The sequence below is a fragment of the Sus scrofa genome, chromosome 1 (assembly GCF_000003025.6).
Source record: "Sus scrofa isolate TJ Tabasco breed Duroc chromosome 1, Sscrofa11.1, whole genome shotgun sequence".
Lineage (NCBI taxonomy): Eukaryota > Metazoa > Chordata > Mammalia > Artiodactyla > Suidae > Sus > Sus scrofa.
In genome coordinates, this window is record NC_010443.5 from 56,999,316 (window position 1) to 57,026,908 (window position 27,593).

At 36.7% G+C, this 27,593-nt stretch overlaps 1 protein-coding gene and 1 pseudogene across 2 annotated transcripts in view; one reads left to right on the plus strand and one right to left on the minus strand.

Moving 5' to 3' along the window:
* Window positions 1-27,593, minus strand: part of RNGTT (RNA guanylyltransferase and 5'-phosphatase) — a 209,122-nt gene that overhangs the window by 146,452 nt on the left and 35,077 nt on the right. The gene's annotated exons all lie outside the window — the stretch shown is intronic.
* LOC100520705 lies at window positions 12,033-13,370 on the plus strand (annotated as a pseudogene).

Sequence of the window (27,593 nt, forward strand, 5' to 3'; positions counted from 1 at the left end):
CTCATTAACGGACTTCTCTTTTTACTTCAAGTGGAATATCAAATAAAAGAAAATACTATCTAAGTACACTTAGGCGTAAACAGATTTAAAAGACCAGGGAAGAAAAGATTTTAGAAGATGGAATTCAGGAGTTCCCATCGTGGCGCAGTGGTTAATGAATCCGACTAGGAACCATGAGGTTGCGGGTTCGATCCCTGCCCTTGCTCAGTGGGTTGAGGATCCGGCATTGCTGTGAGCTGTGGTGTAGGTTGCAGACTCGGCTCAGATCCTGCGTTGCTTTGGCTCTGGCGTAGGCTGGCAGCTACAGCTCCGATTCAACCCCTAGCCTGGGAACCTCCATATGCCTCAGAAGCGCCCAAGAAATGGCAAAAAGACAAAAAAAAAAAAAAAGAAGATGGAATTCACTGTAAAGGTTTGATCATGGCAAACTCAGCTTGCATCCGCAGAGGTATCAGAGAAATTATTTCGTAGTTGGTATTTAGGGACTCTTCTGCACATATAAACTTTTAGGCTTTGGAACAAAAGTTTCTGGGATGTGATTTTTGGTTTGAACTCCAGTCATTCCAGAGCACACGTTTATTTATTATGTGATACCCATGAAATCCCTATTTCATGTTAGAAAAGGAAGGTAAGGGATGTAGAAATATTTTCACATCACTCCAAAGTCTCTGAATGGACAAATTCTTTTTTTAAAAAAGGGGGAGGAACCATCCCATATATTGTCCGATGCTGGCTTAGTATATAACTATTTTTCCACCTCCAGTAGACATGGGTCACTAACGCAAATAATTTCTTATTAATTATGAAATTATATCAATTGCAAATTTAATACTTAGAATTACTAAATTATTTGTGTTATATCCATTCTCATTAAAAGACAAAAATTAAAGAGTTCCTGCTGTGGCACAAGGGATTAAGGATCCAGCATTGTCTCTGCAGCAGCTCAATTCACTGGTAAAGCATAGTGTTCGATTTCCAGCCCAGCACAGTGGGTTAATAAAATGTGACATGAGTCGCGGCTGTAGCTTGTATTCAATCCCTGGCCTGGGAACTTCCATATGCTGTGGGTGTGACCAGAAAAAAATAAATAAAAGATAAAAATTAATTCATAAGTTTCATTGAATTAAAAAATATTGATTCACTTTTTATATAAAGTATATATATCAAAACTATATAAAGGAGTTCCCATGATGGTGCAGTGGAAACGAATACGCCTAGGAACCATGAGGCTGCAGGTTCAATCCCTGGCCTTGCACAGTGGGTTAAGGATCCGGTATTGCCATGAGCTGTGGTGTAGGTTGCAGACTCAGCTCAGATCCTGCGGCTCGGATCCTGTGTTGCTGTGGGTGTGGTGTAGGCCGGCAGCTATAGCTCCAATTCAACCCCTAGCCTGGGAACCTCCATATGCCGCAGGTGCAGCCCTAAAAAGCAAAAAAAAAAAAACTATATAGAGAACAGAAAAACCAAATTTCTGTTTTACTTTACTGGTTTTCCAGCTTGACTAGAAACAATCCTTCGGGGCAGTCACTGTGATGTGAGAGAGCTAATGGAATAAAACCACCAATTACACATTAACACAATTTAGGAAATACATAATTAAAGAAGAGGAAAACTGATTAAAAAAAAAAACTAACTAGCAGCATCACAGAGTTCTAATCCACATTCATAATAGTAGTCTGAGAGTAAAATATAAAAGTCTTATAAACATCTTAGAATTTAAATTTATCATCAGTATTCATTGTTCAAATATTTGTTAATGCAGAAAGAGATTCATAGTATAGTCAATGAAGAAAAAGCAGGATAAAAATCAGAATGTATAATTATGAGGGTTAGGGAAATAAAACTTTGCATGCATAGGAAAACAGACAGGGAAGTCTACACCAAAATGTTAAGAAATACCATCTCTATGCAGAATTATCAATGATATTTGCTTTCCTCATTATACTTTCTTGTACTTTAAGAAATTTTAGAAATAAGCACAAATGGCTTTTATAAGTGGGGGGGGATTAAAGCTATATTAAAAAAAAATAGAAATACAGTCTCATCAGAGTCTGAAAAACATTTTCCCTTTGGCAATAAAATGAGATAATCAACTTCGTTGGTCATACCACACCTTCAAAATTAGCAGGTATTTCTCCTCTCCTATTATAAAGCATTCATGCTAGAGCTTTTCCGTGGGCAATAAAAACAGAAAAGTTGATAATTTAAATTGATTCATTTCACCACCATCTCTATCCATTTGTACCACTTCCTATAAAATTCACTATGGTTTTTCTTTTTAAATGATTAATCAATTAATTTTTTTAATATTTACTGAAGAGTCAACCAGGTATTGGGCACAGATGCTAGAAATTACAGTAAACAGCACAGGTTCTTCATCTAACCTCATATAATTTATACTCATACCAAGAAAAGAAGATGTTAAACAAATAATCCCAACATAATAAATACTGAAAAAGTACAAGACGTCACAGGAGCACATAAAACACAGAATCTGTCAGAGCTTGGACATCAGGAAAGGCATTCCAGAGGAATTCTCATACGACTGATAATAACAGCAGGCTATGAGCACTTAGTGAGCAATGACCATGCACCAAGAAGCATTCAAAGCTCTTTACATTAACTCAATTAAGCCTTACCACAACCTTACCACGCAGGGAAAAACACTATCCCCATGTTCCAGACGAGGAAACTGAAACCTCAGTAAGTTAAGTAACCTGCCCAAGGTCAAAAGCTGGCAAAATAGAAAAGCTGTCCTTAAAACCAAGACAAGAGCCTATCTCAGCCACCTCCCTCTACAGTATACTGCCTCTGACCTGCACTGTGCAGGAGTTCACTAAGCAACCACTAAAGGGGGGAGGGTAAAGAGAAAGAGGACAGGTGTGTGGTGATAACCAGGGCTTGGTATACACAGACTACCAGATGCAATATCCTTGAGATAAAAACAGAAGGTACATGATCTGGCAAAAACAACCAAAAATTCAGAATACAGAAGCATAGAAAAAAGGGGTATAGCATGGCTTGAGACTAGAGAAGTAATCAAGAACTTGGTGTTTAATGAAAACTATTTTTAACTTTATTCTAAAAAGTGGAAAGCCCCTGATATGAGAAACAGAAACCACATGGGTAATTCAAACACACGAGATATAATAGAGGAAACAGGTTACATGGATATTGGAAAGCTGAAAAGGTAACAAAGGAAGATGAAGTTAATCTAGAGATGAGTAACTTGGGAAGCACTGCCCCCCAGAGGGCTGCAGGAACAGAACAGAAGGGGTGTGTTATCAGGAGCCAAGAGCTTGGAGGTAGGGCACTGTGAGGTCTGAAAGATGGTGGGGAAGTCCATGGGGCTGAGGACTCAAACCTCTAAGGAAGTGGCACCATACTGCAAATGGACCTCTAAGGAGAGGAGCCCTGCAGCTCAAGTATCTATCTCTTCGGAGGAGGAGATCCAGAGGGAGGATGCTCTAAGTGCGGAGAGGACAGAGGGTAATGGGTGAGGAAATACTGGCAGCACTCATCTGCCTGGGACACCTCGTCCAGAGCTGGTACCCATGAGTGGGAGCAGTACGGCTAGTCCTGGGAATGTCACAAGGAGCTGGAGACCAAGTGAGAGTTGTCATGGGCTGCTGGAGAGACAAGGAAACCAGAAACAAAGGAAGTCCCTTCCCTTGACTTCCAAATTCCTGCCAGTGCTCCCAGCAGTAAATTCCAACAGGAAGCGAGCTGGCAAGGGAGTCTGAGAAATGCAGATTGCAGAGTCTCCTACTACAGTTTCAAAGAGTGGACCAGAGCTGAGAAAGAGTAGGTAAATAAAGAGCAGACCACTGAAAGCCTTTCTGCAAACTAGCAATATAACCTGATCTGCATTTTTAAGAGTTCACCCTCACATAAAGTATACTCCTAAAGGGTAGGAACCAATCTGAAGACCAGAGAAATTACGAGGCTTCCATAGTACAAGCGGGACTACAGTGGCAACGATAAGTCAGAGGTAAGTGGATACATTCAATACATTTGAGAGGTAGACTGACAGGACAACGTGCTATTGATTGGCTACAGGGCCGAGGGAAGAGACGCTGAGGATGACTTCCAAACTTTGGGCAGGAGGAAGGGGGAGGCCTGCATTTGCCGAGCTATGGCGCGATGGAAGAGGAAGGAGTACCTGTTCAGTTAAGTTAGGGAGGAGTGACAGACAGGATATGGACATGGATATTTTCACTTTTACACTGGAAACCAAAAGGCCCAGATATTCTCTTTCCTTGTCTTAGCAAGTTGGAAACAGGCTCGGGATCTAAGTCAGACAACCTAACGCTCCTTCCCAAAACTTTTAACTTGAGTGACAGTGAAGCACAGGAATAGCTGAAAAATGATTCAGTGTGAGAGCAGAGGCATTGTCAGCAAAGTGCCAACAGTGGCTTCCTACTCAAAGTGTTCCTATGCTTGACCTTGGCTCAGGTTCTTGCTGCCTGGCTTCCCTTGATTCCTAGCCATTTTCTGAGACTGGTTCTCCTGAGAGCCTTCCAATTTATTCCTTTGCCTAAATTAGCCAAAGGTGATTTCTGCTGCTGACAGTCAATGTAATAATGCTAATAGATGTGCTGGTTCTTTTTTTTTTTTTTTTTTTTTTTCATTTTGCCCGCTATATACAGCTGAATTCAAGTATGTTACATATGCCTATGACGTAACCCGCCCATAATGTCCCCCAACCTATCCTCAATCCCAACAGTTACATGATACCATCATTTTACATAATAACATCATGCCAAGAGATATGTCATCTGTTTCCTGTCCTTCAACAGAGATAAGTGTATAATGTCAAGTCCTGAGTTTACCTTCCCTTTGTATATTTCCCTCCTAAGAACGCACTGTCAAATATCTACTGTTTCTCTACCAGCTACATTTCCTCTCATTTCTATTCCCAATAGAATTAGTACACAGTCCCTGAAACCTAATTCTCAAGGTTGCAGAGATATATAGATACAGAGTCAGGTATATTAAAATTTCTTATAAAGAAATTTCAGTTTAGAGTCACTTCCCCACATACAATTATAAACCTTCCTGACATTAGAGCAGCTGGTCAGACTCTGCCCCCTTCTCACCAACACCTGTCAGAGCTTATTCCAAAAATGAAACAAGAACAGCTGACTTGCTAAACCCCAGCTTTCTTCCTTCGCCATGGGTGCTTATGCACACTTTGCCTTTTTCTCTCTCTAGCTCACCGCTCAGCAAATTTTATCTCTGGTAATCTCTTTTGCAAAGTATATCCAAGTCCCCTTTAACTCATTTTTCCCTCATTTCTTTAAACTCAAAGAAAAAGGAAATTTATGTTATATATATTTTACAATATTTTAATGAAAAAACATTTTCCTCCTTTTCACCTCATTCACATAGTTCCAATAATGAACCTGAGAAAGCTCTGATGAAGGCTAGTGACACATCTGTATCAAGCAAAATTAAGTTTTTTTAAAGTCATTAAGTTTTTGATCCACCTAGACAAAATAATCAGTGTCACAGAGTCCCCTCAGGAATTAAGCAAGCTTTATAGGCTTGGGAACCTAACAATCATTCAGACTAGAATTCTATGGAAATACAACCTAAAGTCCACCAACATATACTAAGAAATCTCAGAAGAAAGACTTCAGATAACTTTAAACATCATTGTTTGCACTGCTTCCACGAAAAGACCAATACCTGATGATAAAACAATGTAATCCTACACACAGCCTTTACTTTCAAACATAATGGCTATAATCTATTTATCTGACACAAATAATAATTCAACCTTGAAAACAAAAACTATTTGAAAGAGAAGTGAAACTTTACCTTATTTCATCCTCCCAGAAAGAACTCATATTAAGTTCACTCTTATTTTCACAGTAACAAATTAAAGAGAATACGCACACAAACAGTAACATCACCACCACCAAACCTTTTTAAAATTTTTTATCTCCACTCTTAACAATCACTGAAATGAAGACAGAGTCCTAACATATTCTTCACATAACTGGGATGACACAGTTCTCTTCATCAAAAACTATCAAAATTTTCATTCAACATTATAATAGATTCCAACCCAACAGGTATTTTTATCTTGATTTATTGATCCTATAAGCACATCAGACTTCTTCAAAGGGGTTAGATCCTTTTCAATCTTCCTATCACATCAATTTAAAGTCATGAAACAGATGTGATTAAAGTTTTATAATCTTAAATTCACCTTAAGCCCACAGCTTCATTCTACTATGTGATCACTTACAAACACAACAGTATTTAAACAAACAACATGTATTATTTAATTTTAAGTTGCAAAGCCCATACACTTCCCCATCAGTTTAATGGTCAAACTTTTCTGACCAGCCTTTGATCTTAGAGCGTTAATTGTATATTAAATGGCAGGCCAGGAGTTCCCGTCATGGCTCAGTGGTTAACGGATCTGACTAGGAACCATGAGGTCACAGGTTCGATCCCTGGCCTTGCTCACTGGGTTAAGGATCTGGCATTGCTGTGAGCTGTGGTGTAGGTCGCAGACACGGCTTGGATCCCGAGTTGCTGTGGCTCTGGCGTAGGCTGGCGGCTACAGCTCCGATTCAACCCCTAGCCTGGGAACCTCCATATGCTGAGGGAGAGGCCCTAGAAAAGGCAAAAAGACAAAAAAAAAAAGAAAAGAAAAGAAAAAAAAAAAGCAGGCCAAAAGCATGTCACTGAACATTTGAACAGTTTGCCAATATTTAAATGTCTTCTACTTAGGCATAGTCATCTTTATTTTATATGTTGTTTATACAGCCAATGTGTTACATTCATCCAAGCTTTGTTTAAGTTTGGTACTTGGTAAACTCTGTCCATGGAAAAATCATCAGTCAAAAGACTAACTTTTATTTCAACTTGGGTAAATACAAATAAATCTAGAAGCCCTCGGGATATCTACCATTAAAAAAAATTACCTCTAAGTCTTCTCACTAAACCTCAGAAAACCCTTTAAGTCTTCTCACTAAAACACCATGTATGCCTAATTCTATTAATAGAGAGTAATAATTTTCAAAGCATATATGTTTCTATCTCAAGAAACCCCCTTCAACCTGCAAGACTTAATTTTATGGAAAGCTTAAAAATCAACACAACAAAAGAATCTGGCAAGACACAGGGCCCAGTATCAATTTCTAGATTCTTCCCTCCCACTCCACAGAATTAATGATACTAATACAAATAATCAAGTGTATAATAAGACTTAAAGCAAATTTGTTCCAAACCATCCAATGATTTAAAATTTTAACTTGCTTACCTTATTTACATGAAGCACAATGGTACCGATGCTATCATTATGGGCTTTGGAAAGAAAACTCCTGTTCCAGACTCAATTGTGCTTGCCATCTAGAATGCTAAAAAGTAGGCAGGCAACTGGAAACAAAAATCTCATCAAATAGTATAAAATGATTCTGTCTAACTCCTAGATATATGTTTAACTTCAGAACTGCAGCTTCCTTGTCCTGCTTTCATATTGCCATCCTCCACTGCTCAGAAATTTGCACATGCCTACTGCTAAGCCTATGTATCTATAAAACTATACTATCTTGTCCTAAAATACATTATCTTCAAACTCTTACTCAAAACTCCCTTTCATGAAATCTCTCATACTCTAAATAGCAAGTCAAATTCAAATCATTCTATCACTCCAAGTTTTCTAAAAAGTATAATTCCAATATGTAACAAAGATAGTTGCCTCTGGTAGAAGAGAAGTATATGGGGAACAATCAGGAGACTTAGAGTCTATTTTAAGGAGTTTCAGCTTTACTTTGAGGCTGAGCTGATTTGCAGCTGAAATGCAACAAATATTAAAAGATAAAATAACATACTATATGTTGTTCATTTATGAACATTAGTATGAAAGGTATTTCATTAGATACCATTAATTATATATCAATAGATAGTAAATGGGGTGAAGATATCTATTGGCAAAAGAGAAGGCACCAACATAGAAAGATATCTGGGAGTCCACTGCAGTGGGTAAAAACTTTCATCCCAAAAAGCCTCTTCCTAGCTATGTGATTTTGCACAAATCACTTGACTGCCTTAAGATGCAGTTTCCTCATTAAAACTCTCCACCTCCTAACCACTAAGATGGTTGCAAGAATTAAATGAGTTTGTACCCCCATGTACAAAGAAGTATTATTCACAACAGACGTGTAGAAGAAAAAGGTAAATATGTAAGCAAAATGAGGTATATACATTAAGTGGAATATTATTCAGCCTTAAAAAGGGAAGGAATTTCTGACATATGCTACAACACAAATGAGCCTTGAAGACATTATGCTAAATGAAATAAGCCAGCTACAGAGAGACAGCTACTGTATGATTCTACCTCTATGAGGTACCTAGAGTAGTTAAAAAAAAAAAAAAAAAAAAATCAGAGCGACCAAAAGTAGAATGGGTGGTTACCAGGAGCTGGGAGAATTAGGGAATAGGAATTATGATTAAATGAGTATAGAGTTTTAGTTTTGTAAGATAAGAGTTCTTTCTGGACATGAACAGCAGTCCAGTTTGCACACCTTATAAATGTCATTAACAGTATACTTAAAAATAGGTAAGATGGTATATTTTTGTTATGTGTATTTTACCACTATAAAAAAATTGAAAAAGAAAAAAAATTAAATGAGTTAATATACAAAGGGTACCATGTCTGGGACATGGTAATAAAATGGAAGCTATTGTTATTATTTTATGTCCAAGGAACATAGTAAGTAGTTAATTAAGAATGGATATCATTATTATTTATACTACAACTACTACTTTACATAATCCAAAAGAGTTGAGGTCATTGATACACAAAGCCTGGTAAGACAGAAAGGATTTGTTCCCTGTAGGCAGAAAAGAAGAGGACATCTCTTCTGAACAGAAAAGAAGAAAAATAAACGACAGGTAATTCCCTGTGAAGGTTTCCAGAGCCCACAAACTCAATCTTATAAGCACATTTACACAAAGGCAGACAACAACTACAGTAAATAATTCCTTAATTCATTTTTCCATGAATAGTTGCAACCCAAGAAAATTTTGTGAAATCAGCAGCTACACTTCCTGAATGAGCCATAACTCAAAACAAGGAGCTCAAATAAAGAAACCTGAATCAGGTGGCTCTCTCAATCTGTCTAGGAAATGTTTTCTAAACACTAAAAAATAATTTAAAAAAAAACCTGAGCCTAAAATATTCCAATGTACTGAAACAGCTTCTTAATATTTACTGACAATAATGGTACATACAAATAAATACACAACTACTCCAAAAGCTACAGTATACAATGGAAAATTATCATGTTTTCATCCCACAATCTAGCTAATTAAATAAAAATTAGTAACAGCATAATTTAAATAAAATTAGAATTAAACCTACATGGGTTCATATATCCCTTAGCAACCTAAAAGAAACACAAGAATTATCATAATAATAGAGTAGACTGATCAAGTCCCTTCAATGTATAAGTTTATAAAATTAGAATTTGGAGAAATGCAAGGAATAGAATATCAAAGCATACTTTTCAACTAATGAAAAGAACTGTCAAATCAGGACTGAATTTATTTCCTATCAGCAACATGTATCTTGCTGAGTTCCACTTCTGTGGGCTACAGTACGTTCCCTCCCACTTTCCACCAATCTACAAAGAATTCGAGAATTATGGAATCTGAAAGGGCTAGAAGGGTTCTCACATAGTGCCACATCACCTGCACATACACAGGCACATGCATGCACACTCACACACACACACACACACACACACCCCACTTCCAGCCCTGTGACAACACTAAACAACACTAAAAGCACAAGAAAAACCAGGCTAGATTCAAAGGCAGGTGAGATCAAAAAGTACTCATACAGGCATTATTACCAAAGACACAAAAACTATCTTGGTATATTACCTCCACCAGTTTATAACTGTTTAAAAATAAAGTATATGTTAATAGTCAGTTTACATAAACATATGATTTACCCTTCTATAGCAGGAAGGTTCCAACTCAAAAACTCGGTTTGAATATAATATATTTTAATGTCTTTTTAAGTTCATTTAAATGTCCTCCTTAATGTTTATCTAAAGTCCAAAATATAAGAACTCTAAAACTATAACTGAATATAGACACTGTTGAATAATTCAATTTCATTAAATCCTCAAAAGTGATAACAGGTTAGCAAGAGAAAATCTTAAGATACATCTTAAAGATTCAAACTAGGAGTTCCTGTTGTGGCTCAGTGGTTAACTAATCTGACTAGGAACCATGAGGTTGCGGGTTCGGTCCCTGGCCTTGCTCAGTGGGTTAAGGATCCGGCGTTGCCGTGAGCTGTGGTGTAGGTCGCAGACGTGGCTCAGATCCTGCGTTGCTGTGGCTCTGGTGTAGGCTCTAGCCTGGGAACCTCCATATGCTGCGGATGCAGCCCTAGAAAAAACAAAAAAAAAAGACCAAAAAAAAAAAAAGATTCAAACTAAATAAAGTTGGCTAAATAAATGAGTCTCCATCTAATCGGAGAAGAGAAAGATTTCTCTTGGTTTGTAAACATTTCCTTATGCTAAGAAATATGACTTTCAGTCATATATATATATAAAAAAAAAAAAGGCCCACAACTGCTAATTAGGTTTAGGCCACTGAACAAACCTGGTCTCTCTCTCTCTGGTATCCTCATCCTGAGAAAATGACATAGATTCTTATTACTTAAAGTGAGGTCCTTGGAACAGTAGCATTGGCATCACCTGGGAACTTGTTAAAAATGCAGAATCTTGGGCCCAACCCAGACTTACTGAATCAGAATACATTTTTAACAAGATCCCCAGGCAATTCGTAAGCACATAAAATTACGAAAAGCACTGGATTAAATAACCTCTACCCATCCTTAACATTCAAATTGCAAAAGAAACAGAAAAGGCATTAAAAAAAAAAAAAAAGAAAGAAAGAAAAGCCAGGGAGTTCCCGTCGTGGCGCAGTGGTTAACGAATCCGACTAGGAACCATGAGGTTGCAGGTTCGGTCCCTGCCCTTGCTCAGTGGGTTAACGATCCGGCGTTGCCGTGAGCTGTGGTGTAGGTTGCAGACGTGGCTCGGATCCCGCGTTGCTGTGGCTCTGGCATAGGCCAGTGGCTACAGCTCCGATTCAACCCCTAGCCTGGGAACCTCCATATGCCGCGGGAGCGGCCCAAGAAATAGCAATAATAACAACAACAACAAAAAAGACAAAAAAAAAAAAAAAAAAAAAGCCAAAAAACAGAAATAAAGCAGAAAAGAAATTACAATTTTTAGAAACATGAAAAAAAAAGGAGTTCCCATTGTGGCTCAATGTTAATGAATCTGACTAGGAACCATGAGGTTGCAGGTTCAATCCCTGGCCCCATGCAGTGGGTTAAGGATCCAGCGTTGCCGTGAGCTACGGTGTAGGTCGCAGATGCAACTCAGATCTGGCGTTTCTGTGGCTCTGGCATAGGCTGGCGGCTACAGTTCTGATTAGACCCTTAGCCTGGGAACCTCCATATGCCGTGGGTGCAGCCGTAGAAAAGACAAGAAAAAAAAGAAACATAAGAAGAAAAGAGCTTCCATTAAAATGTCTATTTGAAAGTTATATTCAACAGATTTTTCCTCTTTTCTTAGTTACAGAAATACTCTTGTTTTCATGCTGACTTGGGTAAATGAAGCAAAGAGGATGAAAAAGAGAACAAAAAGAAGAGTAAGCAAGATCACAAGTTAGTTCCAATCATAATCTTCTAGTTTTCACATTATACATTATGCAACTTTTGAAACTCACTGTTGATTAGACTAGCTGAAGGAATGTTAATATAACCTACTTTCAATAAAACTTTCCACTAGGGCCCCCCAAAAAGTTCACCTAATGGTCCTTGAATTGTAACTGTCAGTCAATGGAAAATTTGCTATAGGGTCTTCCCCTACCTCCTGTCAGGAAAACTCCTTGAGGAGTCTCAGAAGGGCTGGTTCTCTGTGACATTACCTCTTTCTTTTCTTCCTCCAGTCACAGAAGTAGGTTTTCTGCTTATCCTTCTGCAGCAACTACCCCTCAAGTATTCCCTATCACTATGAAAAACACTCTTCTCCCATACTTTGTATTTCAAAAAAACAGCTCTTTTAAGTACCTCAAAGGCCACTGGCCTTTTGCGGTAAGCAGCCTGAGGCGACCTCTAAAAATGGTTTGCTATTCACTTGACCCATAAAAACCCCATAAAATCATGAGAATGAAGAAGTTCAAATCTTCATGTTCACTTTAAGAACACCCATGACACTGCCCAGGCCATTAAGGGTATGCATATTCGAAAAGCCACCAAGGATCTGAAGGATGTCACTCTACAGAAGCAATGTGTGCCATTTCGTCATTACAATGGTGGAGCTGGTAGGTGTGCCCATACCAAATAGGCCTGGGGCTAGACACAGGGTCAGTGACCCAAAAAGAGTGAATTTTTATTGCACATGCTCAAAAATGCAGAGAGTAATGCTGAACTGAAGGGCTTGGATGTAGAGTCTCCGGTCATTCAGCACATCCAGGTGAACAAAGCCCCCAAAATGCAGCGCAGGACTTATAATAGAGCTCTGGCCAGATCAATCCTTACCTGAGTTCTCCCTGCCACATTAAGATGATCCTTACTGAAAAAGAGCAGATTGTTCCTAAGCCAGAAGAGGAGGTTGCATAGAAGAAAAAGATATCCCAGAAGAAACTGAAGAAACAAAAACTTATGGCCCGGGAATAAATTTCACAAAAATAAATGCAAATAAAAGTTTAAAAAAAAAAAAAAAAAAAGGTTACTGGGCTAACCAACTGATGCAGCAATTCCAGGTGCCCTTAAACTTGAAGAAGACTGAGATAAAAGGAAGTTCCCGTCGTGGCTCAATGGAAACAAATCCTACTAGAAACCATGAGGTTGCCGGTTCGATCCCTGGCCTTGCTCAGTGGGTTAAGGATCCAGCGTTGCTGTGGCTGTGGTGTAGGCCGGCAGCCATAGCTCCAATTAGACCCCTAGCCTGGGACTCTCCATATGCCCTGGGTGCGGCCCTAAAAAGACAAAAGACAAAAAAAAAAAAAAAGATTGAGATAAAGGTTCTCCCACCTCACAACTTCCTAAGAACAATTCAAGAAGTAGGAGTTGGTGTCACAGTCAAAATTTAAATCAAAGCAATCATGGCTCAGCAATCATTAAAATTCTGATGTGTTTAAAAATATAAAGTAAGAGTTTAATCAGCCACCAGTTTAATAATTTTCTTTCTTTAGTCTAAGCACCTAAAACTGCCCAGTGGCCAGAACTTACAGAGATTCTGGATTTACACCAATGTTGAGGTCAGTCCAGCTCAGGCAGGCTGTTTCTGCCTCATTACTCCCTTTGTGCTGCTCCTCTTGCCCATGTTACTCACCCTCCACTAGTCTTCCCCCTCCTGAGAACTCCCTCCCACATTCTAGAGTCTACATCACATCATTTATAGGCAATTATATTTCATGTTGTTCTCTAACATATTCCATTTTAATCTCGCAATTAAATTTTTACCCATTTAAGGGCATGAACCATGTCTTAAATTTTCTTTTTTTCAAATAGGTACAAATTTTTAAAAATAGAACTTTACCATAACTACAGAATTTCTTTTTAGAAAGTTATAGTTTGATCTATTTTATTTTAGTGAATCTATTAATTTGGTAGAATGTGTAACTATCAACAACACTCACCAGACACTAAGTGTCAAGCAGGATTTGAACCCAGGTCATCTAGTTTCAACACCCAAACTCTTAACCACTATACTACTCTTCTTCTCAAATATATACCTGTTTTTCAAGCTAATATACTTGAGTATTTTGGTTTTTAGAATTTTATTACATAATTATCTTTATATGTCCATGATTTTACTTACTATGCAAAATACCTAATTCAGACTCACAATCTCTCTTATTTGAAAACTTTGGAGTTAGATGTATTTCAGAACTTTGAAATTTTTAAAAAAATGTGGACAAATACTCTTAAAATATATTAAAAATAAAATAAAACAGACACAAACTAATTTTCCTCTCAAATTAGAAATTTTTTTTTTTCTTTTTAGGGCCACACCTGCAACAGGAAATTCCCAGGGTCAAATCAGAGCTGCAGCTGGAGCCTACACTGCAGCCACAAGTCACATCTGCGACCCACACCTCAGCTCTCCACAATGCTGGATCCTTAACCCACTGAGCAAGGCCAGGGATCAAACCCACATCCTCATGGATACTGGTCAGGTTTGTTACCACTGAGCCAGAACAGGAACTCCTAGAAATTTTTTTAAAACAAGCAAATATTTTTGTGTGTTATTTCTATTAGGACAATGAATTTTTTTCTTATTTTAGAGAAAGGGAGAGAAAGACCTAATCTCTAAGAAATTTGAAATAAATCTACTTTTAACACAGATACTGTACTTTACCATACATATTTTACTATAAAAATCCTGTTATTTATTTTAAATCTATAAATAGACTAATAGCACCACTAAGATTATTTTTAAGAGAGTTAATTAAAAACACATGTGGAAAATGCATAACATGACGATGCTTGATTTAATACTGCTCCATGCACATAATGAAATGTAAGTAAGAAAACTACATCTAAGCACTCCAAATGTTTTAAATGACTTTTAATTTCCCCATTTATTAGTATACAATGTTTACTGGATCACACTATTAGAAAGTAACTATTTCACAACAGGTCTTTGTTTATGTTCCCATAAAAGTACTGGGAACAATTCTAGATACAACAATGTCAATAGCTAAACACTGAGATTACAAAAATACAATATGGACTCCTAATATTAAGGCAACTACCAAGGCCAGATCACAGAGTCGATTCAATGTGCATTTGCTTAAAATTCACAATTTAAGCAACAGTTTTGTTTTAGATATATATTATTATGTACCTCTAGCCAGTAGTTTACATTTTATCAAGCTAATATAACTCTTAAAAGGCTTAAAAGCCATTTTAAATAATTCATGGGGAAACAATTTAGTTCTCTGCCCATGCAAAAATATTTTAAAACTTAAATTTTCTAAAGTCTGAGGTGTTACTAAAATAAAAGTTGTCCCAAAAAGTTCACCTGCCAGCAAAAACATCAGCAATAGCAGCAACATCAGAGCTCAGCTAAAAGCCAGGGACATACTGTACTAAGATGAGCTACATATAAAATCATCAAATCAGATATCACGATTTAAAAAAGAGTTGTCAGAATTACTCACTTCCAATTTCTTTACCTAGTTCACAGATACTAATGCCTTTTGAGAACCAGATTACCATAAACACGCAAAAGCTGAATATAGTTCCTAAAGAAACTAAAAATATTAGATGATACATGATTTTTTTTCAAAGAAGGTATATAGTTATAGAAATTTATTTCCCAAAATACAATTGGAGCACATATATTAAAATCACTATTCTTCATATACCAGGTACGGGCCTACCAACTTTTCTACCCTTATGAACATAAATTTCACTATCTAAAATAGAAGAGTTACATTCCAATATCAAGTTTTTCTACAGAATCCTTTGCTCCCAACCCAAACAATTGAGAGCAAAACCCAGATGGTATAAAAGAGAATCTTCAAATCATCCTTTCACTCTCTAAGATTCCAACATAAGAACATCAGTTTCCTGAAGCAAACAAACCATTTTCAGAGACTTTAATATGGCAAAATCACTTTTACAAAAATAGTTCCAAAATGACACTACATCGTCATCTACAAATAATTCAGATGTGATGCATAAAAGAACAAGGAAACGTTAGCAAAACTCCTATGCTTTCAATACTATTGTATACATGATCCCACTAATCCTTACTAAATTCTTAATAATCCCAAACTAATGTTTTGAGATGTATTGGAAAAACAGTGCACTAGGTAATAGAATGCTACTGCATCACAAAAGCAGCCTGATTAAAGCTGGTCCTCTGCTGCCATCTAGTGCAATCATAAAACGCCAAAACTAAACCAAAAGTGATAGGAAAAATTTTTTCAGTCATAAATCTGTTTAATAAATCATTAAAATATATTAATTCAAAACATGGCCCTTAAATATCACTGTAAAAAAAAACCCCACAAAGATATTTAATACATTGGAGCTTCTTACTTTAAAAAAGTGTGGATGTACTCCCACAAATGCATTCTAGTATATACAGAATGGAGCAAGAAATGATTGTAATGAACTATCAGGTAATAAGAACTCATATGAAAAAATTACCTAGAATAATATTATTACAGTACTGTTTTTTATGAAAGCAAAAATGTCAAAATGATCTAAATTTTCAACCACACAAGATTTCTCAAATAAATTATGGTGCATTCATATAATGGAATATAATGATCCAGTATGGCTCCTTTTCCTCTCGAGATACTATCAAAATGATAACAAAGTTAGATTTTTTTTTTAAATATAAAGACAACTGGTGGTTTTCAAAATAGGTCCACAAATTCTCAAACTCATTGACACTCTTCCTTTTAAGAGGTGGGGCTTAATCTCCCACCCTTTGAGTATGAGCTGGATTTGCATCTCACTTCCAACAAAAAGAATATGACAGAGTTCATTGTAAATCACTTTGAGATTAACTTAGATTATAAAAAGATTACTACTTTCATCCTGAATATCTTGGAATATCTTGAATCACTTGCTCTGAAAAAGATCAGAGAAGAAAAAAGAATCTAGGGGATATAACCATCAATAGTAGTGCTAGAAAAGGAAAATTTAAAAAAAGAGGAACTAAAATATCAGATAAAATTTCCATTAGTGGAATAACTCAGATTTTCAGATTCAAAGAGATCACCAAGCACTCAGCACAATGAATGGAAAGGTGGAAGTGGGAGAACCCCATATAATCAGAAAGCACTGGGAAACTTTAAGGCAAGAATAAAGAGAAAATCCTGAAGGTACCCAGAGGCACAGCACTTACAAGAAGTCAATCAGAATAATATCAGACCTTTTACCAGTGGCAGAGGTTAAAAGAAGATATCTAAGTCTGATTTGTTTGTTTGTTTTTTCTTTTGGCCGCATCCACAGCATGCAGAAGTTCCTGGGCCAGGGACAGAACCTGAGCCACAGCAGTGACAATGCCAAATCCTTAAGAGCTGGGTCCCCAGGGAATCCTGAAGTCAAGTTTTTAAGAGAATATTAAAGAGAAAAATCACTTCTAATCTAAAATTTTATACATAGTCAAACCACTAAATATAGGACCAGAGTGACAGCATTTTCATACACCTAAGTATATGTGGGGTTTTTTCCTACACATACTTTCTTAGGATGTGAACTAAAGAGGTGCCTCTGCAAAGTGAGAGAATAAATCTAAAGAAAGAAAGAAAAGGGATGGAAAGACAGGGGAGGAAAGAAAAACACAAAATCCCAGACAACTAGATCCTACTAGGAAAATGTTGAGGACAGAGCATCATACAAAGGTTAGAAATCATAGAAGGCTCTAAAAGAGAAAAGCAGTTTTAGCATAACAAAAAATAATTGAAAAAAGAAATAAATGACTAAAACCTTGGAAAAAACTTTATAGGGGAAAGGCAATTATTAGAGTTAAAAAAGAAACTATTTAAATTCAACAAAAGGAACATTCCACTCAAAGTGGCAGATTAGGCATGACTGAGAACTCTGGGCAAGTTAGCTCTCTCAGTCAGCTCCATTCCTTCACTGCTGCGCTTTCAGTGGATCTGCAGTTGAGAAGTAAGCAAAGAACACTTTCCAGCTCCCTGGAAGGAGACTAGGGGGAAAAGGAGGATGGGAAAAACCTAGTGACCTGCTTCTGGCAGCATCTCAGGCAGAACGAACCATTTACAACAGCAGCCACAGGAGGATGGGCCCCTCCTTGGCTCCAGTGCCGCAGTGGGGAGTGCATCCCAACAGCAGCAGCCAGAGGAGCAGTGCCTCCTCCAAGTCTCAGCAGCACACAGCAACCAGGCTCTAATCAGAGGTAGTAGCAGCTGGCTGAACTCCAGGTGATCCTTTTGCTCCTATATCCTTTCGAAGCCTTTGAACCCCGCTCTATGTATTAAATCCCTCTGTGGGAGTTCCCACTGTGGCACAGTGGGTTAAGAATCTGACTGCAATGGCTTGGGTCACTGTGGAGGTGCAGGTTCAATCCCTGGCCTGGCACAGTGTGTTAAAGGATCTGGGGCTGCCATAGCTTCAGCACAGGTCACAGCTGCAACTCAGATTTAATCTCTGGCCTAGAACCTTCCATATGCCACAGATGTGGCCATAAAATTTAAAAAAAGAGAAAAAAAAATCCTATGTGTTTGAAATATTAGAGTGATTTCTTTTCATGCCATAAAAAAGGAAATCTAGGGAGTTCCCATTATGGCTCAGGTTACGAACCTGACTAGTGTCCATGAGGGTGTGGGTTCAATCCCTGGCCTCATTCAGTGGGTTGACCATCTGGCATTGCCATGAGCTGTAGTGTAGGTTGAAGATGTGGCTCAGATCCTGCATTGCTGTGGCTGTGGCACAGGATGGCAGCTGCAGCTCAATTCAACTGATAGCCTGGGAACTTCCATATGCCACAGGTGCAGCCCTAAAAACAAAAACAAAAAAAAAAAGGAAATCTATTTCTTTCCGCTAATCTAAACCAGTTTCAGTGAAAAAAGTAAGTATTTTCAGAATTCAAATTCAGCCATACACTTACAGAAAACAAAAACCCTACGTTTAACAAACAGCATGTAGATGTAAACAGAGTTGACACTATTAGAGTTAGAGCTGATATACAGAAGTAAAGGAAGACAGGGAACTCTAAAGTCCTCATCTTAGAAGACTTTAAGAAACACTACGTAAGGGTGTTTAAGTTAGTATAAACACACAGGCATGATCAATGAGGAAGTAACAATAATCTTTTACCTATGAGAAACAAGGAGGGAGAAAGGGGCACATAGATTTTGGTGGGCTACCTCCTCAGTGAACATGTTAAGAACTCACTTAAAGTTGATTTTAATAAACAGCAACATAAACACATTAATTATACAGCGGTTTGGGGATAACCACAAAGTAAGTTAAAAAAAAAAAAAAAAAAAAAAAAAGAATGAGGAGTTCCTGTCGTGGCACAGCAAGAAACTTATCTGACTAGGAACCATGAGGTTCGACCCCGGGCCTCACTCAGTGGGTTAAGGATCCGGCGTTGCCATGAGCTGTGGTGTAGGTCACAGACGCGTTCAGATCCCGAGTTGCTGTGGCTGTGGTGTAGGCTGGCAGCTGTAGCTCCAATTAGACCCCTGGCCAGGGAATCTCCATATGCTGCAGGTGCGGCCCTAAAAAGAAAGAAAGAAAAAAAAAAAAAAGAATAGTTAATAAGTGGTTGCCTTTAGGGAGCAAAACTGATAGAAGGAAGGGATGGGGAAGGGATCTAAATCATAAACTTTCTAGTACTACTTGATTTATCTAACCATAAGCAAAGACTACCTTAATAAAGAAATTTATTTTGGTCCACTAACAGAAAAATGTTTAATGAAATAAAAATATTTAGGGTTCATTAATTAAAAATAGCAGATTACTAAACTATAAATCATAGATACTAAACAGTGTATGTAGGAAATGTACTTCACCTAATAGAAGTGCCATTATAGCAGGAACCATTGTAATTTCCACCACCAAGAATGATACATTGCCCATAATATGCACTAAAAAATACTGTGTAATGAATACATTTTCACTTAACAAAATAATATTTATATATAGAGACACAGATCTGGAAATACACACACCAACGTTAGCAGCAACATCTCTAACAGGTGAAATTATGACTGCTTTTCATTTTTTTTCCTTTTCCTTATCATCCCTTTATAATTCTTCCATAATGAATACAAAGTACTTTTAAAATGAGGGAAAATATTTTTAAAGTCACTATAATCTTTTTCATTAAAGCTTTTCATCTTGTGACCAGAATCACAAAATAAAACAGACATTTTATATGTGTGTGTGTGTATATATATATATATATAATATATATACATATATAGTCCAAATTAGAAAAGTCACAACTAGTAAAAATGGAAAAGGTTTATTAGCAGAGTATAGACATATTCATTGAACTTGACCTAATTAAGAGGATTTGAAAATCTTTAGGTAACAGAATACTGCAAAATTATTATTCTTGCACAGATCAGGTAATTAGTTCCAATACTGATAAACAAATTTCATGAATCTATTCTGAGACTAAGAAGCCTCTCGTGGTTATTTTAATTAGTTACTTTTAGATTAAGTAGCTCTGGTCATAAATGAGAACACAGAATATTAGACTTCAAAGTATAAAATCAAATGATATATTCATTTGCACTAATTACCATGAATGTTACAGGTTATGCTTTTTAGAACTTCATAGCCTTGAACAAATTAAATATGTAAAGTACAGTATCCTTTTAACAGCTCTTCCATTTGAGAGTGATGCCACATGGATTACTTGGATTTTCCTTGATCTAGAAAAAAATTTAAAAGGCTCTTAAAATGGTTTGGGTATGAAAGGTATGAAAAACATTTTGGTTTTTATAAAACAATCAGTCTTCATGAGAAAAAAAGATCAAAAATATGCCAAAGGCTTTGTTTTATTTTACATCTGTCCCTGACCTAGCTGATTACTTTCTGTTTTCTTGTGCATGGGGCAGGCACTCTTAAAATATCAATTACAATGCTTTCAAACAATTTTTCACTGATTCACAAAGAACAGACTTGTTTTTTCCTTTTTACCCAATCTAGTACATACCATTTCTACTATCATACATAATAGACTAGAGCAGGCAAGCAAATAGCCAGTTCTTAAAGGATCATGGAATTGCAAAAAAGTAAGCATGAAAATCCCCTTACATCTCATCCAACAAACAGTTCCATAGTAGGAGGCATATGTCCTCTGGTGTGGTTAGTGGTATTATTCAATACTAAATATCCAGTGTGTATCTCCTCTATTCCACTACTAAAGGTAAACATCCATCTAGGACACCAATTATTATACTCCTAAAATCAAAATGAGCACCCATATTTCATATGGACTATCAAGTAATGTTTCTTAGCAGTTCTTTGTTATCTCTCCTTATTTATTCTGCTCTGTACTATACAGTTTTACTACATCTCTTAAAACGTCTTAAAGCTGCTTCAAGGGCAATAATTGTATTGTTTTCCTACAGTGCCTTGTATTGTCTTCAAGACCTTCTATCTCCTGTAGCTTAATAGTTATCTAGTAAAGCAATAAATACTATTTCTGCAATATTCCTTATAATTTTCCCATTAAGGGAAAGGTGCAATGCAATTCCAGTTACCACCACAAAGCGATTTGACATAAAGTTTTCTCCAGTTTACAACAGAACAGCTTATATCATATCCATTTATATGGAGAATCAGGCAGTGAGAAAAGGCAGCAGCAGGCAGGAAGATGGAAGCATTGTGTCCAGAAAACCAAACAACCAACCCTTAACATTGATGATCCCAAAGAGTGGGATAAAAGTTCTCACAAGGAGAACTTCTCATCTCCCCATATGAGGAGGACATTATCACAATAAGCATATTTTAAGACAAAAATTCACCTATAAGAATAAAATAGTTAAAAGTACCAAAGAAATGCTGAAAAAGAATAGTGAAGACAGCATCTGGCAACAAAGGGAAAAAATACATGTATTATATACAGTACAGTGGTAAAGATCCTAGACTCTAGAATCAGACCACCCACATTCAGTCCATTCCTGTTACTTAACATAACTGTGGACTTGGAAAACTTACTTGCCTTTACATGCCTCATTTTCCTCTTTCAAAAAACAGGGATAGGAGTCCCCATTGCGGCGCAGCAGAAACAAATCCGACTAGAAACCATGAGGTTCAGGTTCAATCCCTGACCTCACTGAGTTAAGGACCCAGCGTTGCCGTGAGCTGTGATGTAGGATCGGAAATAGTGTTGCTGTTGCTGTGGCTGTGGGCTGGCAGCTATAGCTCCAATTAGACCCCTCGCCTGGGAACCTCCATATGCCACGAGTGTGGCCCTAAAAAGCAAATGAAAGAAGGAAAGAAGGAAAGAAGGAAAGGAAGGAAGGAAGGAAGGAAGGAAGGAAGGAAGGAAGGAAGGAAGGAAGGAAGGAAGAAAGGAAGGAAGGAAGAAAGGGTGGGACAATGGGGATAATAATAGCACGTATACCTCACAGAGTTGTGCACATGAGATACTCTGTATAAAAGACTCAGAATGATGTCTCCTATCATACCTAAGTGCTCAACAGGTGTTATCTGTTAAAATACAATTGTTACCATAGCCAAAATACATAATAGAGAAGTTCTCATTGTGGCTCGGTGGTAACAAACCCAACTAGCATCCACGAGGACACAGGTTCAATCCCTGGCCTCACTCAGTGGGTTAAAGATCCGGCATTGCCATGAGCTGTGGTGTAGGTCGCACACATGGCTTGGATCTGGCATTGCTGTGGCTCTGGCATAGGCCAGCAGCTGTAGGTCTGATTTAACCCCTAGCCTGGGAGCCTGGGAACTTCCATATGCCGCACACATGGCCCTAAAAACACCAAAACAAAACAAAACAAAAAAACCCGTAATAGACTTGTGCAACCATACTGATGTGCTCCAAAATGCTAATTAAGTCAATAACAAGTTTCACTTTCCAATTGTCAACCTGGCTACATTATTATTTATACTAAATGAAACTACCCAAAATTGCCAAGGATGCAGTAAAATGGGCTCTTTGGGTGATGGTGTTTGAGGTGTATCACACAACCTTTGGCAAGATGTGGCAAGGACTTCAGAAGTTCCCATACTCTTTATCAAGTAATACTGTTTTCATCATAACCTACACAAAGATGGGTATTAGGAGTTATTTATAAAAGAAAAAAAAAACTGGAAACAGTCCAAATGCTTCAATAGTAGAGAGCAAAAATTTTATCTTGGCATCAATTAAATAGTATTTTTTAAAGTATGTTCTAAAAATGGAAAATGCTCACATTAAGAAATAAAAATGATCATATTAAAGACGTTAGTTCTAATTACCTAAGTTCAGGAAAAGCTCTGGCATATGGCAGATGTGCAATAAATAGCTGTTGACTGTATATACGACTGTAAGAGACAAGTTTAATCTCTTTATCCTATATAACCTCCTTATATATTTGGGTCCTGTAGCCTAGCTCTATTAAAAAAAAAAATATATATATATATATATATATATATATAAAGAGAGAATTTAGAAACATATATACATAAAGAGAGAGAATTTAGAAACAAAAAAGGATTTTTTTTCCTAACATTTCAAAGTTCCAGATGTTTGCTATTCCTAAAACATGGGCAACCTCAAATTCTAACCAGGGATTGCAACAGATGTTTTACCTATATCTGTTTAGCTCTAAGAGTTTTCTTGCCAGATATGGTAATGAATTTAGTTGATTTTTATTTTTAAGTATCATTTGAGAAACAATATCTCTACTAATAATAAGTAGTAATTCTCACACTTAGGACTGAATTGAAGAAACTGATAAAGGACCTTTTATCCTTCAGTAAATCTTAAAGATGTGACTAGCTGATATCTATTTCAAAGTCTGATTTTAAAATATTAGAATACCTACTATTCTAGTAGGTATTAGATACCTACTTTTCTTCCTGAACAATAACTATCCCACATCCTCAGAGAATGAATTCTGGGAAACCACACGATAGTTACCGTGTGAAAATGATTTTCCAAAGAGTCTTAAACTATGACAACAATAATATTTATTGACCATACTAATAAGCATTTTATATGAATTTCCTTTCATCAATTAGTGGACAAATTCTTAGCAGTATCCTTAACACAATGGCTGGCCAAATACTGTTCTTGTTTAAGGCACTGATTTTTAAACTGTGTCCAACAGGGCACTAGAGGCCGTGGTTCCCAAACCTGGCTAGAAATCACGATCAACTGGGGTGCTTTCAAAAACGCAAATTCTCAGAGCCAACTAAGGCTATGATTTGGATGTCTGAATTACTTTTTTTTTAAATTAACAAACTAGTAATATAATTATGATGATAATGTAACCCAAACACACCATGGTACTTGGGACTTGCTGCCCTAAAAAGTTCCATGGTGACCTTAGAGATCACCCAGAATGCTGCTGCCCTGAAATGTTCAACAACCAAAACAGTCCCACTTTTGTCTTTTATATAATGGGGCTCCAAGTAAGATTTGGGCTTGGAGAAGGATTAAAAGTAAAATGAGTTTCACTACTTTCTTTTTTAACCAATTTACTACCAGACATCACCAATTATAACTTCAGATCAGTAAACAGTGCTTCTGACTGACCTTTAATCACTCCTTGTCTCCCTTCTCCATGAGAAGGAAAAAAAAAAAAAACAAACCGGCATCATGGCTTTATTGTGTTCCTCCCAGATGCAAGAAAAGTGGCCTGAATTCCTCATAGTATGTAGGGATTCAGGGTTTTTTTGAAACTACTGCTAAAAAAAAAAAAAAAAACCACAGAGCCAGAGGGAGTTCCCTGGTGGCCTAATGGTTAAGGACTTGGCATTGTCAAAGCTGTGGCTTGGGTTTGATCCCTGGCCATTCAAACTTCCCCATGAGCAAGAACAGGGGTAAAAAAGGGTGGGGGGAAGGCTGGAAAAACTGAACTGGAGTTTTTAAATTATATAATCTGGTCCACATTCTCTCAAAGGGTTTTTGGTTATCACCAGAGGTATGACATTAAACTATCAATAAGTCTCAAAATTAGTTGACTATATAATGAAGAAAACTACCTTCAACCATATTTTAGACATCCCAATTCTAGAATACAGAACTATGGGGGTGGGGGGCGGGGAAGCTAAAGAACAGAAGACCAGGGTTGTACTGCTGATTTTGCCACTATCTAGTTATATGATTAAAGCAAATATTTTATTTTCTGGATTTTGGCCCCTCAAACACATTCACAAAAATGATAAGTCTTTCCAAAATAATTTAAAAATTAAAAGTCCTTGCCAAGTGAAATTTTTTTTACTAGTGAGTTTCTGTTAGATATAATGTTACGGATCTAACTAATACTTACTAGAAATAAGATAGGAGATAAATTCTTATTTAATAGCAATATACAAAGATCTTATGTCATATATATATCAAAAACTACTTGCTTTTCAGTCAAAAGAAAACTAGAGCTAAACAGAAATTAATATTTGCTCTGATGTCCTCCCTCAAGTGGAACTTAAAAATAGCTAAGTGAGCAAATCTAAATTACAGTTGTATATACATCATCACTTCATTGATATTACTTGATTTACGCATTCTGTTCCTAAATAGTATAAAAACGTAGTTTGTTTGTAGTTCACTGAAAATTATTCCAGAGACATCCAAAACCTCTTTAATATTCCTCTCAGTATAGAAAACGTTCCTAGCATACCACTTTATCCACACTACTCCTGTCTGAACATTAAGCTCCATTCATTAGAATAAACATCTGCTACAAACATTATTAATGAGATACATGTCAAAGGATGCAAGCAGGTTAGTAACTACCTGGGGTAATTACACTGTTCTGTATAAAAACCATCAGAGCAGCAAATACAGAAGCTGCCTGAACATCTTGTAAATAGTTTATCCACACAACAGCTATTTCTACAAGTCACTAAGTACCTTTGTCAGGACACATATAGCATGACCACACGTTGAATACTCGGTTATAACAAAGGCATGGACATGAAATTTTTGAGGAAAAAAAAACAATTTATCTTTCAAATTTATATATTTAATGAATTACTTGCATTAAAAATCCTGTCAGAGTACCAGGGGCTAACAAATAACACACAATTAATGAGAAGAAGAACTTATTTCAATTTTTATAATTTACTGAGGTAAATTTTTAAACAAAAATATCTTTATATTAAACTTATGTCTTCTTACCTTAAGTTCACTTTTACACTTTCTTATAAAGAAAGAAAAAATCTGAGATGTTAAAATAGTCTTTTTTCAAAAGAATGTATTCAATCATACATTGGTAAGCTATGACCAAAAGGCCAACTCTGGCCTACAACTTGTTTTTATAAATAAAATTTTATTGGAACATGGTTACACTCATTTCTTTATGTGGGAACAGCAGAATATAGCTGCTTTTGCACTGCGGAGCTGAGTAACTGAGTCAGAAACCACATGACCACAAAGCCTAAAAACATTTACTATCTAGCCCTAACAGAAAATATTTGCTGCACTGTGAATTAGGTGAAAAACTTAACAGATGAGGCTTCTGTCTTAAGCATTCCTGATCCATTCAGCACCTGACACAGAGCCCTGGAGGTAATACGCTTTCAATTTCATTTCTGAATGCATGAAAGAGGAGGATGCCCAGCCCAGGGTTCAGGAGGAATGAATCTGTCTATGATTTCCTCCAAGGAGCATTATACAAGTGTATTTCACTTAAATAGATGTGTTATAAAAAGCTGACTATAAACTACATTTCCATAAATGTCCAAGTGGTTTTCCTTTTATTTCCACAATAATTTTCCTTGTAAGCCATGTCCCACATTTACTTTGCATACTCAGTTTTTCTTAAAGCAAGGATGCTTGTATATGTCTGTGTATTATATGTGTGTGTGTATGGTATTTTAAATTACTTCACTTAACCCTTTTACAACAACTTGGGGCGGGGAGGAGGGGGGAATGGACCACATGTATCTTACATATATCCAAACAAAAGTTCTTTCTTAGGGCCGTCTAGCTTTATTTTACCCTAGTATCCTTTTCCTTGAAATACGCTTCTCCTTTTTTTTTTTTTTTTTTGCTAAATGGTTCACATGTTTGCTTTGAAATTAATGCGATCTTTTAAAATCTCAAAATTTCCCAACTACCATAAGTGTTTCCATAGCTTTCATGTGAAGACTGGCAGCTTCACGGACTAACTCATCCAATAAACATTTACTGAGTGCCCACCATGTGCCAGGCACTGTTCTAGGCATGAGGGACATAGTAGTTTAAAAAGACAAACATTTCAGCCCTCATGAGATTTGCTTTCATTATGATTATTGATTCATTAGAAAGATTTGCTTGTCTACTACAAATTATTCACATAGCAATAATTCTTTTATTATTTTTTTTTATTATGGCCATGCCTGTGGCATGTCAAAGTTCCCAGGCCAGAGATGAAACTGGCACCACACAGCAACCCAAGCCACAGAAGTGACAACACCAGATCCTTAACCCACTGAGCTACCACGGAACTTCACAATACATTTTTTTTAAATTCTGAGTCATTTTCTCTTACTTTATTACTTGCATTACAATAGTAGTTACAAAAAATAATAATTTGGTTTTTATTTAGGTAAGAATTCAGAAACCATTTAAATTAAATTTATAATATTTAATCTCTAGATTAAATTAAATCAAGATTAATTCTAAAATTTTTATATATTTATAATTGTCTACCACTTTCACACAGATGTTGCATTTTGAATGAATTTTGAAAATTGTTACTTTTTATTGCATTACAAACTCTGTTAATAAACTAAGTACACAAAAAAATTCTACTAGGAGTGCCCACTATGTCACAGCAGGTTAAGAATTCATGTCTCTGCAATCAAAAAACAAAACAAAACAATAGCTCAAATTACTTTAGCTAATAATTTAGGGGGTCTGACAATACTTAGATATAGAAAA